The sequence below is a fragment of the Giraffa tippelskirchi genome, chromosome Y (genome assembly GCF_054371585.1).
Source record: "Giraffa tippelskirchi isolate mGirTip1 chromosome Y, T2T-mGirTip1v1.2.pri, whole genome shotgun sequence".
NCBI classification, from domain to species: domain Eukaryota; kingdom Metazoa; phylum Chordata; class Mammalia; order Artiodactyla; family Giraffidae; genus Giraffa; species Giraffa tippelskirchi.
In genome coordinates this window covers 12,388,859-12,404,576 of record NC_137290.1, presented here as the reverse complement: position 1 = coordinate 12,404,576, position 15,718 = coordinate 12,388,859, and positions in this window count along the sequence as shown.

The window sequence follows — 15,718 nt, the reverse complement described above, 5'->3', positions numbered from 1 at the left end:
CCTCCAAAGTGTTTTTAATCTCAGTTACTGCGTTGTTCATTATCAACTGACTCTTCTTTATTTCATCTAAGTCTTTGTTAAATATTTCCTGCATATTCTCAATCCTTGTCTCCATTCCATTTATCTGTAACACTGTTTTGTTTTCAAGATTTTTGGATCATGTTTACCATTATTAGTAGTAAACTATTATTACTTGAATTATTATTAATTATTCTGAATTAGTTTTCAGGTAGACTCTCTATCTCCTCCTTTTTGTTTGGATTTGTGGGGTTTTATTATGTTTATTCACCTGCTAAATATTTCTCTGCCTTTTCATTTCTTTTAGATTATTGTGTTTGGAGTGCTCTTTCTGCAGGTTGGAAGTTGTGGTTCTTCTTATTTGTGGAGTCTGTTCCCTGTGGGTGGGGCCGGGCCTGTGGCTTTTAATATTTCCTTGTTGTGGGAAATAGTGTCTGTTGAGAGAATCATTTCCCAGGCAGGCTGATAAGAAGTCTAGGGGTCCCCAAGGAGAGAGGGGTCTGGAATTCTCAAGGAGGAGAAAAGGACAAACTTTTTTTTTCCCCCCTCTGTATTCCTTAGTCTTAGTCAATTACACAACTCACTTTAAACTCTATATTAGGGATTATACAGCAACAGTGTATTCATCGGGAGGACAGTTTCTCCTTCCTGAAAACCTTCTGACTAATCTTGGTGTCTTAGAATGTATATTATGGGAGTGGGTCTGGAGGATCTTTCTATTGTCAAATCCTAATCCTGTTATTGGAGAAGGCAATGGCACCCCACTCCAGTACTCTTTTGCCTGGAAAATCCCATGGACGGAGGAGCCTGGCAGGCTTCAGTCCATGGGGTCGCTAGGAGTCGGACATGACTGAGCGACTTCACTTTCACTTTTCCCTTTCATGCACTGGAGAAGGAAATGGCAACCCACTCCAGTATTCTTGCCTGGAGAATCCCAGGGATGGCGGAGCCTGGTGGGCTGCCGTCTACGGGGTCGCACAGAGTCGGACACGACTGAAGCGACTTAGCAGCAGCAGCAGCAGCAATCCTCTTATCCTAAAATGTAATTATAGGAGCGGGTTTGGTGAGGTCTTTACAACCTCCAGACATTCTTTTGATTCAGTGTAATAACTAATTAGAAAATATATAACTCCACTGCTAACACTAGCAAGGGGGTGCTCTTTCTGTCCCCTTCTGATGTCTCTGTCAGAAGCTTCCTCTATCCTTTTCGTACTTTAATAAACTCTATTGCACAAAAGCTCTGAGTGATCAAGCCTCGTCTCTAGCCCCAGACTGAATTCCTCTCCTCTGGAGGCCAAGAATCCCAGCCATCTTTTCATGGTCCAGCAACAACCTTTCATCTTGCGACTCATCTGGGATTCTTCAGGACAAGGTAAGAATGCTTGGAGCTCTAGTTCTTTATGCTCCTAGTGAACACGTTTTCTGCTGTACTTTACTAACTCTACGGTGTGCTTGTGTGAATGAATGAAATGCCCTCTATGAAGCAAATGAAGAGCCCTGCTCTGTGGTTCCACGGTGACTTCATAAGGTTTATGGCAGAAACCTGTCGGGGGTTTATACTGACCTGCCCATGCCAAGAGGCATCCAATGTCTCCTTCAGGACCGACCAGAAATGGGCAAAGCATGTAGAACAAACTCTCCTTTCTCTGTCAAACTTTTCGGTCTCTTTGACCATTTCATAACTCCTTGAAAATCAGAAGTACTAACCTATCTGTCACATCATAGACTTTCAAAGGACTTGTGATCTATGCTGTTACTGTGCACTATGACTTAAGTCCCAAACTCGGATTGATAGTCAGGAAGCACCTAGCCTTGCTAGGAATTGAAAGGTCGTAATTTAGACAGAGCTCTAGTTCCAAGAGCATCTCTGAGGTTAAAGGTTACTCAGACTGGAACTGCAATGTTGGTTTTTTTTTTTTCCGTTGGTAACACTGGCTGTTAGTGGACCAGAGGAGACTCTTATACTGGTGTGGTGACGCTTGGAAGGAACATCTCAGTTTTATGTTCGTATAGGTCTTATTGTGGTCAGGAATATACTCAGGGTTGTGCACAGACACTCAGGTGACGAATGTCTCCCCCAGCAGTCTTGGCCAGGGAGGCCTTCCAGAAGGTTACTCTGATTGCACCCCGGGTGGCAATAGAGGCAAGCAAAGTTTTAATGGTGAAGAGCTGGACGTCAGTCAGGGATGCCATCAGGTTTACCCTTGATGCATCCCCACCCCATCTCAGTGGTAGAACCGGGAGGGAAAATTACAGCACCTGCGTAGGTAAGGGAGAAACTAAGTCCGACCAGGAAAGAAAAGCTTTGGTGCAAAGTCTGCCTACACCCCCAACTAGAGCAAGGAGGGACGCTTCTGGCAGAAAGAAGGTGCTGGTCGCTTTTTTTCTCTTACAGATGGGAGCTAACAATTCCAGCCTCACTCTCTTGAACAGTATCCTGAAAAACTGGGATAGATTTGATCCCCAGGGCTTAAAGAATACACGCCTGGTCTTCCTATGTGATACTGCATGGCAGCGGTACCCACTGGAGAATGGCGAACAATGGCCAGTGGGAGGGTCTCTTATGTATAATACTGTTTTACAATTAGACCAGTTCTGTAGAAAACAAGGGAAATGGGTAGAAGTAGCATATGGGTTGCCCTTTTTCTCTCTGAGAAATATGCCAGACTTGTGTCCTAAGGGTATACATTTGGGTGTGACTCCTTCAGCTCCCTCCTGTCCTCGAACTTTGACCCCGTACCCGGAGTTCCCAATTGAACAAACTGAAAGCCAGAGAATCCCCCCAAGAAGGGTTGCCTTGGTCTCAGTGGAAACCCAAACTGAGATTCAAACTGCCCATGTAGAGGTCCAACAACTCCTGTCTCAGTATGACCTCAGACTACTCTGGTTTCAGTAGAAACTCATACCATCAAAGTAAGAAGCGAGATGGAGGACAGAAGACAAGGAGATAAAGAAAAGCAGGTTTCTCCAATCTATCCCTGGGATCATATGTGCAGAACAGCTAGAGAGACTGAGGAACAGCCACACAAGCTCTTGCCTCTTCATGAAGCACCCACAGGGAGAAATAATCAGTTTATGAGAGTTAATAAGCCTTTTTCTTACCAAGAAATACAAAGAATTAAGGAGGATCTGGGAGACTATTTATGAAGAAGGAATTCATAGGGTCTGGACTCCATCTTAGGCCTGTTCGTGCTAATCATGTTGGGCCACCTCTCTAATGGACTCTGAACTCTGTGCTTAGTGCCTGTGGAAACGACAATAGAAGGATAAGACCCCCTCTGGACAGGGGAACCTTGAAGATCGTATCCAGGTTACTCATCGCCTAAGAGAAAACATACACTAATCACCCCTGTCTCTGGACAGGCCATAAATTTTTCTGTACCTATCGGAGTGTAACCTCGGGCTTATTGATTATTGGCCAATTGTTTAACTGTTTGAACACATAACACCTAAATGATGAGATTATTGTGATTATATTTACCCTTCCTTTGTTTATGTAAGTCTCAAGGAATTTGGGGTGGTGAGTTCAGACACGTACACATGGGATATAAAAGGTTTTCACAAATGCTGGTCAGGGTCCTGGGCTAAGAGGAGACTCTGCCTTGGGCCCACCGGTGTAATAAACTGCACTCCATTACCTGCATTGTCCTTCTGAGTGAGTTTGTCGCCCAAAACGCGTGGCTATAACATTTAGAGGACCCAGAAAAATATATTAGAGCTTTTAAAGGTGTTACTCTGCTTTATGACCTTACTTGGAAGGATGTGATGTATATCTTGGAACAAACGCTGACTCTCGATTCGAAGAGTCAAGTTTTGGAAAAAGCAGTTGCTTATGGAGATGAACGGCTTGGTGATGAATCAGTAGGGAAGAGGGAAGACGAGATAACCACCCTCCCCACTGGGAATTAGGCGGTCCCAACTATAGAACCAGATTGGGACTACACACAGCTAAAGGAAAATGGAATCAGAGTCATTTTGTCAGATGTATTCTTGAAGGACTCAGGCAGGCACATGCTAAGCCTTTAAACTATGGCAAATTGGTAAGCACAGAACAGGAGGAGAAGGAAGCTCCTGGCAAATTCCTAGATGGACTGACAGAAGCCCTTGGCAGATACACTGAGATTGATCCTGAAAGTGAAGAGGGAAAAGTGATCTTAAAAGATAGACTTCTCACTCAGTTGGCTCCAGATATCCGCTGTAAGCTCTTAAAATGGGCGTACGGACCAAATCAGTCTTTACATACTCTGTTACAACTGGCTCAGACAGTCTATTATGGTAGGGAATATGAGGAAAAGAAAGAAAGGCAGAAAAAGACAAAGGAACAGGTGGAAGCTCTCGAAATGGCTATGAGAACCATTCTTAAGCAGCCTGAGAAAAATGCCCAGGGGACCCAGGTGAAAAGGGATGGGCTGTGGAAAGGAGGGGCACCTCCAGCGAGACTGCCCTCAGGCATCTAAGCCACCCCTGGCTCCAAGGCTGGTCTGCAAGGGACCACACTGGAGGAGAGACTGCCCCCAGAGGTGTAGGTTTCAGGGGTCAGACTCTTAAGACAATCAGGAGTGTAGGTGCCCAGGGGTCCCCACACAAGCTCCCGTCCTAATTACATCTGAGGAACCCTGGGTATTAATAACTGGAAGGCCAATCCATCGATTTCCTTTTAGATACTGGGGCAACTTACTCCGTGCTTACTGAAGCCCCTGGCCCACTTCCTTCCTAATACGCTTCTGTCATGGGATTGTCTGGACGAGCTTCTGTATTTTTACTTCTGTAAAAATTACTTCTGTATTTCTGTCAGTTGTGAGCGGGATTCTGTGCTATTTTCACATGAGTTTTTGACTGTGAATCAAAATCACAAAATCACCGTCACCCCTTTTGGGGATGGATATACTGAGTAAGGTCCATGCCTCCATTTTCATGGATATGGAGCCTTCCCTTTCTCTCCCTTTAATTAAACAAAATGTAAATACTAGAGTATGGGCTGATGGAAAATCTGTGGGTCAAGCACAAAATGCTATTCCTGTAGTTGTCAAGCTCAGAGACCTGCACTTATTTTCACATAAGAAGCAGTATCCACTGAAACCTAAGGTTAAGGAAGGGTTAAAACCCATCATTGACAATTTAAAGGAGCAGGGACTATTAATTCCCTGTAAGAGCCCATGCAACACTCCTATTTTGGGTATAAATAAATCAAATGGTAAGTGGAGACTAGTTCAAGATGTATGAATAATAAATGAGGCTGTAGTTCCTTTGCACCCCATGGTGCCTAATCCTTACACTCTATTGTCCGAAATTCCTGAACGAGCCAAATATTTCTCAGTAATTGATTTGAAAGATTTCTTCTATTCAGTGCCTTTGGCGGAGGAAAGTCAATTTTTATTTGCCTTTGAAGACCCTATGCAGCCAGCTTCTCAGTTAACCTGGACAGTTTTGCCCCAGGGACTTCGTGACAGTCCTCACTTATTTGGACAAAGTTTGTCACAGGATCTACAAAACTTTAATAGCTCTGAAGCAGTGGTGTTACAACATGTAGATGATATTTTGCTCTGTGCTGAGACAGGGGAAGCTTGTTCACGAGCCTCAGAAGATTTCTTAAACTTTCTGGCAGGTTGTGGTTATAAGGCATCAAGAGGAAAGCCTCAGCTTTGCCAACAATCTGTTAGATATCTGGGCCTAATCATATCAGAAGGGAATAGGACCATAGGTCCTGAGAAAATTAAACATATACTAAATCATCCCCTACCTATGACTTTAACACAAATGAGAGGATTTGGGGGAATCGCAGACTACTGTCACGTTTGGATTCCGGGTTATGGGCAACTTGCCTGCCCTTTATATAAACTTATAGCTGAAACTCAGCAGGCCCAAACTGACAAACTGGTTTGGTCTCCAGATACTCAAAGGGCTTTTAAGGTTCTTCAGACTTCTCTCCTGCAAGCTCCCACTCTGAGCTTGCCCACAGGGTCAGAATTTAATTTGTCTGTCACTTAAAGAAAAGGTATGGCCTTGGGAGTTTTGACACAACCCCAAGAGCCTTACCAGCAACCTATTGCTTATCTTAGTCATGCGGTGGCCCCACTGCCTAAGAGTAATTGGGGCAGCGGCTTTATTAGCACTAGAAGCTTTAAAAATAATTAATGGATGAAACCTTACTGTATTGACTTCTCATGATGTGAGTGGAATCTTAAATTCTAAGGTTAATATTTGGATGACAGTCAGTAGGCTTCTTAAATATCAGACATTGTTGTTAGACGGACCAGTAAATAAGCTTAAAGTTTGTGGAAATTTAAATCCTGCCACTTTCCTTCCTGAGAAGGAAAATGAAACACCTGGTCACGCTTGTTGCCAATTTCTAACTTTAAACTATGCATCTCAGGAAGATCTAATGAATACCCCATTAGACAATCCTGGCATGGAAATATTTACAGATAGCAGTTCTTTTGTTCGAGATGGGAAGTGTTATGTAGGTTACACCATGGTGACTGCTAAACAGGTTTTAGAAGCAAAATCTCTCCCCCACGGAACCAGTGCTCAGCTAGCAGAGCTTGTGGCTCTGACTCAAGCTCTCGAGTTAAGCAAAGGACAGCTGGTAAATATCTACACTGATTCTAAGTATGCTTATTTGACTTCACATGCTCATGCTGCAATATGAAAAGAAAGTTTAAAACAGCAACAGGAGAAACTATTAAGCATTTCAGAGAGAATGATAGACTTTTAACTGCTATATACTGTCCTAAAGAAGTAGCTGTTATGCATTGCAAAGGGCACAGCAGGAATGGGAGTAAAGTAGCCTAAGGTAATCAGCTGGCTGACTGTCAGTCAGAAAAGCAGCGCTTTTGGAATCCGCTTTGCTACAGATGCCTTTGATCTGGACAGGTCCTGTGGAACAGGAAAAACCATAATATACTGAGGAAGAATTAGAAAGATATGAGGAAAGAGGATTAAAGGATACTGATAAAGGGTGGTTACAGTCCTACAATGGACGACTAATAACTCCTGAAAATGGCCAGTGGAAAATTCTTAAGGGTTTACAACAGAGTTTTCAGTTGGGTGCAGAGAGTATTACCAGATGGCTTCTCGTTTGTTTGAAGGTAAAAATTTAATGAAAACTTTAAAGAACGTTATCAAAAGGTGTGAGGTTTGTCAGAAAAATGACCCAAAGACTGAAAAGCTAGCAAAATCTGGATTACAACGAAGTGGAAAGTATCCTGGAGAGGACTGGGAAATTGACATTACTCATACGCCAAAAGCTAATGGATATTCTTGCTTACAAGTCTGGGTGGATACTTTTACAGGGTGGATTGAGGCTTTTCCCTGTCATAGTGAACAGTCTAAGAAGGTTATAAAGATTTTAATCCATGAAATTATCCCCAGGTTTGGGCTTCCACGGAGCCTCCAGAGTGACAATGGCTCTGCCTTTAAGGCTGCTCAGGGGCTGTCTAAAGCTCTAGGAATAGAATATCACTTACACTGTTCCTGGAGACCCCAGTCCTCAGGAAAGATTGAAAAAACTAATGACATGATCAAAAGACATCTGTGCAAATTAACTCAAGAGACACAGGACAATTGGATTAAAGTCCTACCTATAGCTTTAATGAGGGCTCGAACTGCCCCGAAAAAGGAGTGACTGTCCCCCTTTGAATGTATTTATGAAAGGCCTTTCTTACACACAGACATTGTTATAGACCCTGCTGCTGCTGCTAAGTCGCTTCAGTCGTGTCCGACCCTGTGCGACCCTATAGACTGCAGCTCACCAGGCCCTGCCGTCCCTAGGATTCTCCAGACAAGAACACTGGAGTGGGTTGCCATTTCCTTCTCCATATAGACCCTGAAGACTTGGAATTAACTAATTATGTAACTCAGCTCTAAGCTTTTCAACAGGCATTAACAGAACTCAGGGAGACGGCTCCTGATCCAGCCTCTGAGTCAAGCAAGCCTCTATTTGAGCCAGGAACTGAGGTCCTCATAAAAACGTTGGGTCTGGTGGCCAATCCCTTGAGCCCCCATGGTAAGGCCTTTACACGGTTATTCTTTCTTCTCCCACAGCAGTCAAAGTGCCAGGAGTTGATTTGTGGGTACATCACACTCGAGTTAAGAGGTGGCACCCTGACCAGAACTAAGTGACTTCATTTTATGTCTTTACTTTATATGCTCTGACTTTGTACCTTTCAGATGGGCCTGATAATCCATGTGAGCCTACTTCTGCTGACTCCAAAGATCCCGAGTCTGCTGCTTGATCCTCAATGACTTCCTGTCCTGGGCTCACTACTATACTGCATTCCACATCGGTCTGACTGTTGGGTCTGCAGAGTGCTCCCCTCCTCATCAGTGGAAGGCTTCCCATGGTGGACATCTCCACTTAAAGGAAAAGACTTTCTCCCAGCTTGAGAATACCTTCAACAACAATCGCATGTGATGCCTCTTCTTAAACTGATGACATCTAACAACCCACAGATGGACTGGTGCAGTACATGTTTCTCGTCGCATGAAGGCTTTTAAGTTACAAATGCTTGTCCAAGCTCCTATGAGTGCCACAGCCTCCTCCAACTATTACTTGGGGCCCCTGGATCAGAGACACTCAATATGAGGGTTAGGAGAATGTGTGGCCTCAACAATCTATGGACCAGGGCCCAAAACAGAAGGAAGTAGTTATAGAACGAAAATGACGTCCCTTTCCCTTGGCAACATAATTCTCCTAAAAGAAAAGGGGGGAATGAGAGAGTCATCTCTTAGGCAGGATGATAAGAAGTCTAAGGGCCCCCAAGGAGAGAGGGGTCCTGGAATTCTCAAGGAGGAGAAAAGGACAAACTTTTTTTTCCCTCTGCATTCCTTAGTCTTAGTCAATTACACAACTCACTTTAAACTCTATACTAGGGATTATACAACAACAGTGTATTCACCTCAACTGGAGGACAGTTTCTCCTTCCTGAAAACCTTCTGACTAATCCTGATATCTTAGAATGTGTATTATTGGAGTGGGTCTGGAGGATTTCTCTATTGTCAAATGCTAATCCTGTTATCCTAAAATGTAAATTATGGGACTGGGTTTGGTGAGGTCTTTACAACCTCTAGACATTATTTTGATTCAGTGTAATAACTAATCAGAAAATACATAACTCCGCTGCTAACACTAGCAAGGGGGTACTCTTTCTGCCCCCTTCTGATGTCTATGTCAGAAGAGCCCTCTATTCCTTTTATACTTTAATCTATCACACAAAAGCTCTGAGCCATCAAGCCTCATCTCTGGCCCAGAATTGAATTCCTCTCTTCCGGAGGCCAAGAATCCCGGCTGTCTCTTCGTGGTCCAGCAACAACCTTTCACTGTGTTCTGGTGAGTGGAGCTGGATCTCTACTCTTTGGAGTGCAATGAAGTGTCTAGTAATGAGTTTGAGGTGTCTATGAGTTTGGCATGTCTTTGGCAGTCTATCTTTAAAGTTCAGAATTTTGTTCTTCTTTGCTGGAGAATTAGCATGTCTTGTCTTGCCCTGGAAATTGTTGGCACTTGGGTGGGGTTTGGTTTTGGCATAAATATGGAGACTTTTGGGTGAGCTCTTGTCTAATAATCTTCCATGGAGTCTGGAGATCTCTGATGTTCTAAAGTTCTGGATTTAAGCTTTCAGCCTTGGAGTTTTGGTCCTCCTCTTACAATACCCTCAAGACCTCTTCATCCATATAGCATAGAAGATAGAACCAGTTAGTTAATGGTGAAACCCTCCACAGCCAGGGACACCCAAATAGGTTCACAGAGTTATATAGAGCAGTGAAAAGGGAAGAGGGAGATAGAAATCACCAGGAGGAGAAAGGGAGGGTCAAAATTGGAGAGAGCGATCTAGACAGTGATCATATCTTGAATTGTTCTCCACAGCCAGGAACACCCAGAGAGAATCATAGAGTTATACAGAGAATAGAAGAGGGAGGAATGAAATAGAGGTTATGTGGAGAAGAAAGTTCAGTTCCGTTCAGTTCAGTCACTCAGTCATGACCAACACTTTGCGACCCCATGAACCGCAGTACACCAAGCCTCCCTGTCCATCACCAACTCCCGGAGTCTACCCAAACCCATGTCCATAAAGTAGATGATGCCATCCAACAATCTCATCCTCTGTCGTCCCCTTCTCCTCCTGCCCTCAATCATGCCCAGCATCAGGGTGTTTTCCAATGAGTCAGCTCTTCACATCAGGTGGCCAAAATACTGGACTTTCAGCTTCAACATCAGTCCTTCCAATGAACACCCAGGAGTGATCTCCTTTAGGATGGACTCGTTGGATCTCCTTGCAGTCCAGGGGACGCTAAAAATTCTTCTCCAACACCACATTTCAAAAGCATCAATTCTTCGGCGCTCAGCTTTCTTTATAGTCCAAATCTCACATCCATATATGACCACTGGAAAAATCATAGCCTTGACTAGACTGACCTTTGTTGGCAAAGTAATGTCTCTGCTTTTTAATATACTGTATATGTTGATTTTAACTTTCCTTCCAAGAAGTAAATGTCTTTTAATTTCATTACTGCAATCACCATCTGTATTGGTTTTCGAGCCCAGAAAAATAAAGTCGGCCACTGTTTCCCCAACTATTTGCCATGAAGTGGTGGGACCAGACGCCATGATCTTGGTTTTCTGAATGTTAAGCTTTAAGCCAACTTTTTCACTCTCCTCTTTCACTTTCATCAAGAAGCTCTTTAGTTCTTCTTCACTTTCTGCCATAAGGATGGTGTCATCTGCATATCTGAGTTTATTGATTTCTCCCGGCAATCTTGATTCCAGCTTGTGTTTCTTCTAGACCAGCGTTTCTCATGATGTACACTGCATATAAGTTAAAAAAGCAGGGTGACAATATACAGCCTTGACATACTCCTTTTCCTATTTGGAACCAGTCTGTTGTTCCATGCCCAGTTCTAACTGTTGCTTCCTGACCTGAATACAGGTTTCTCAAAAGACAGGTAAGATTGTCTGGTATTCCCATCTCTTTCAGGCTTTTCCACAGTTTATTGTGATCCACACAGTCAAAGGCTTTCGCATGGTCAATAAAGCAGAGGTAGATGTTTTTTCTGGAACTCTCTTGCTTTTTCGATGATCCAGTGGATGTTGGCAGTTTGATATCTGGTTTCTGTGCCTTTTCTAAAACAATCTTGAACACCTGAAAGTTCATGGTTCACGTACTGCTGAAGCCTGTCTTGGAGAATTTTAAGCATTACTTTGCTAGCGTGTGAGATGAGTGCAATTGTGCAGTAGATTGAGCATTCTTTGGCATTGCCTTTCTTTGGGATTGGAATGGAAACTGACCTTTTCCATTTCTGTGGCCACTGGTTAGTTTTCCATATTTGCTGGCATATTGAGTCCAGCAATTTCACAGTGTCATCTTTTAGGACTTGAAATAGCTCAACTGGAATTCCCTCACCTCCATCAAGCTTTCTTCATAGTGATGCTTCCTAAACCCACTTGATTTCACATTCCAGGATGTCTGACTCTAAGTGAGTGTCACACCATCATGATTATCTGGGTTGTGAAGATCTTTTTTGTACAATTCTTCTGTGTATTCTTGCAATCTCTTCTTAATATCTTCTGCCTCTGTTAAGTCCCTACGATTTCTGTCCTTTATTGAGCCCATCTTTAGATGAAATGTTCCCTGGTATCTCTAATTTTCTTGAAAAGACCGCTAGTCTTTCCCATCCTATTGTTTTCTTCTATTTCTTTGCATTGTTCGCTGAGGAAGTATTTCTTATCTCTCCTTACTCTTCTTTGAAACTCTGCATTCATATGGATATATCTTTCCTTTTCGCCTTTGCTTTTTGCTTCCCGTCTCTTCACAACTATTTGTAAGGCCACCTCAGACAGGCATTTTTCTTTTTTCCATTTCTTTTCCATGGAGGTGGTCTTGATCCCCGTCTCCTGTACAATGTCATGAACCTCCTTCCATAGTTAATCAGGCACTCAGTCTATCAGATCTAGCCCCTTAAATCTATTTATCACTTCCACTGTGTAGTCATAGGGATTTGATTTAGGTCATACCTGAATGGTCTAGTGTAGAAGAAAAGGGAAAGTCAAAATTGGAGAGAGCAATCAACCCAGTAATAAAATCACTAAGTGAAAATGTATACTTAAGATTATATTCTTAAATGTCAAAAACTGATAACAAAGAAGCAAAGATTAAAAACCTAGAACAGAGGTTAAACTCTCAAAAATACAATGTAAAAAATAGAAAACAAAATCAATCACAACTTGTTTTAATGTATATGGAATTTGTCTTCTTTCTTTTTTTTTTAATATGTTTTTTTTTTTTTGGAAGGTTAATGAATGTAAAAGAGTAATAAATAATTTTTAAAAGTTGTAAAGTGGTAATAATAAAAACATATAGGGATTACTCTTGAGATGTTGTGGGCAGTGTGGAGTCAGTTGAGTGTCAGATAGTTCCTTGTTCTGGCTTGTACTTGTTCTCAAGGTCTAGAGTTCCCCCTCAAATGCACAGCCTTGGCACTAACTGCAGGGTTTTAATCCGTTGCAGCTGTCACTTCTAGAGTGGCTCTTCTTTTATTATTTTGGCTTACCTTGTTTACAAGTGTGTTCAGTGTCTAATTTCCACCCTGACATGAGGGGATGAAGGTGGCCACTTATTTAGGCTCAATTGTTCAGTTGTGTTGTTGTCAAGAGGGAGGGGTACTGCAAACAAATACAGCTGACTTGTGTGGGGAATGCTCACAGTGGAAAGACCACAGTGGGTTTGCCCCAGCCCAAGGCAGTGTGTACTTCTGGAGTCCACACTGCTCAGGGTCCAGGGTCCTCTGCAAGGGCACTGTCCCAAATAGGCCCTACTTGGGAGTGCATTTCGTGCACTTCCCAGATCTAAGTTGCAGAAGTTCTCGGGTGCTCCACAGGACGCAGACACAGATGGGCAGTGCGTTTTGTCCCCTTCCCAGGTCCAAACCGCTCAGGAGACAAGGTTCTTGTCAAGCAAACTGTCCTAGGTGGGGCATGTGCCCTATACAGCTTTTCAGTCTTGGCCGGTTGTTTCCCATATGTGCCATGAGGGCATAGTTCCTGGTGTGCTGTGTCCCTTTTCTGGGGAGCTGATTTCAGATTGTGACACTTCTGGCAGATGTGAACTGTCCAGAATCACAGGGCAATGTGGTTAGCCACTGGTGGCTATTCACAGTTTGGTGGAAGATGTGGTCTCTCCAGCTGAGATTGCAGCTGTCACTTACCTTCTGGCTCTGGCTGTCAGACACGCGCCTCTTTGCATCTGGGGTGGGGATGGGGGGAGAGGGCCCTAAATGGCTTTCCTTTGGTATTGGCTGCAATTATTTGTTCTGTGGGCATACCAGAAGTCACCATGCAGAGCTAGAATCTTTCACAGGAAAGGGCGTTTTTGGTTGTTTCTCTGGCAAATATTTGCTCGGGGTGCTATATCACATTAGTTCCTTCAGATTGTTTTCAGGACACTTAGGCCCAGTTTTGGTGGCTCAGATGGTAAAGCATCTGCCTACAATGTGGGAGACCCAGATTCAATCCCTAGGTCAGCAAGATCTCCCGAGGGAAATGGCAACCCACTCCAGTATTCTTGCCTGGAAAATTCCATGGACAGAGGAACCTGGTAGGCTACAGTCCACGGGGTCACAAAGAGTCGGATATGTCTGAGTGACTTCACTTTCACTTTTCACTTACCCTATGGACCAACGACGCAGCCCGTGCCTCCTTGCCCAGCCCTTACTTGCAGCTGATTGATGGGCAGCATCTGAGCCCCTTCTCCACTGATATTTGCAGTGAGCACATATCTTATCATATTTTTTTTTCCTGGTTATGTTGCCTTCTGAGATTCCAAAGCTACCGACAGACATACCTATGAGAGGGTTTCCTATTGTGTGGAAACTTCTCTTCCTTCTCTTCCTTTTGTGGAATCTCCCTCCCCAGGACCAGTCTCTATTCCCAGATCTTTTGTCTCTGTTTTCATTTTAAAATTATATTTTGTCCTACTTTTTACAAAGAGATTGGACTGCCTTTCTGAGTGCCTGCAAAGTGCAGTCCCAAGATGGCAGAAAAACAGGATTGAGAGACCACTTTCTCCAGCACAAATTCATCAAAAGATCATTTGAATGTTGAGCAACTTCCACAAAAAAACAGGCTCCTCTTTTTAACTTAAGAATTATTTTAATTGGGGGACAATTACTTTACACTATTATGATAGTTTTTGCCGTACATTGGCATGAATCAGGTATGGGTGATGAAAGTGAAAGAGAAGAGTGAAAATAAAATCTGGCTTAAAACTCAACATTCAGAAAACTAAGACCATGACATCCAGTGCCATCACTTCATTGCAAATATATGGAAATAGCAACAGGCTTTATTTTCTTGGATTCCAAAATCACTGAAGATAGCACCTGCAGCCATGAAATTAAGAGACCCATACTCCTTGGGACAAAAGTTAAGACCAACCTAGACAGCATATTACAAAAAGAACATTACTGCCAAAGGTACATATAGTCAAAGCTATGACTTTTCAGTAGTTATGTATGGATGTGAGTTGGAGCACAAAGAAGGCTGTGTGCTGAAGAATTGATGCTTTAAACTGTGGTGCTGGAGAAGACTCTTGATGTCCCCTGGATGGCAAGGGGATCAAATTAGTCAACCCTAAAGGAAATCAGTCCTGAATATTCCTCGAGAGGACTTATGCTGAAGCTGAAATTTCAATACTTTGGCCACTTCATGCAAAGAATGGACTCACTCAGAAAGACCCTAATACATGGAAAGACTTAATGCAGGAGGATTTGGGATGACAGATGATGAGATGATTAGATGGCATCACTGACTAATGGACATTAGTTTAAAAGATCTTCAGGAGTTGGTGATGGACAGAGAAGCCAGTGTGCTTTAGCCTATTGGATCAAAAAGAGATGTAAATGACTGAGTGACTGAACTGAGCTGAATTGAGGGAAAAAGAGGGAGAAAAAAACGGGAGGGTTTTGAGAAGTTGTTTGAAGAGATTGTTGTTGAGAATTTCCCCAGCATCAGAATGGAAACAGTTAATTATATCCAAGAAGCACAAAAGGTCCCATACAGGAAAAACCCAAGGAGAAATACACCAAGAAACATAACTAATCAAACTAACAAGTATTAAGCACAGGGTACAATATTAAAAACAGCAAAGGAAAAGCAACAAGTGAAATACAGGGAAACCCCTCACATATAACTGCTGGTCTTTCAGCAGAAACTCTGCAGGCCAAGAGAATATTACAAGAAACAAGGGTTTATATACACAATGGACTATTACTCAGCCATTAAAAAATACATTTGAATCGGTTCTATTGAGATGGATGAAACTGGAGCCCATTATACAGAGCGAAGTAAACCAGAAACAAAAACACCAATACAGTATACTAATGCATATATATGTAATTTCAAAGATGGCAATGGTAACCCTATATGTGAGACAGAATAAGAGACACAGATGCATAGAACAGTCTTATGGACTCAGAGGGAGAAGGTGAGGGTGGGACGTTCTGGAAGAATAGCACTGAAACATGTATATTATCATATGTGAAACAGAACACCATTCCAGGTTCAATGCATGAGACAAATGCTCAGGGCTGGGGCAATAGGATGACCCAGAGGGATGGGATGGGGAGGGAGGTGGGAGGGCGGTTCAGGATGGGGAACACATGTAAACCCATGGTTGATTCATGTCAATGTATGGCAAAAACCACTATAATA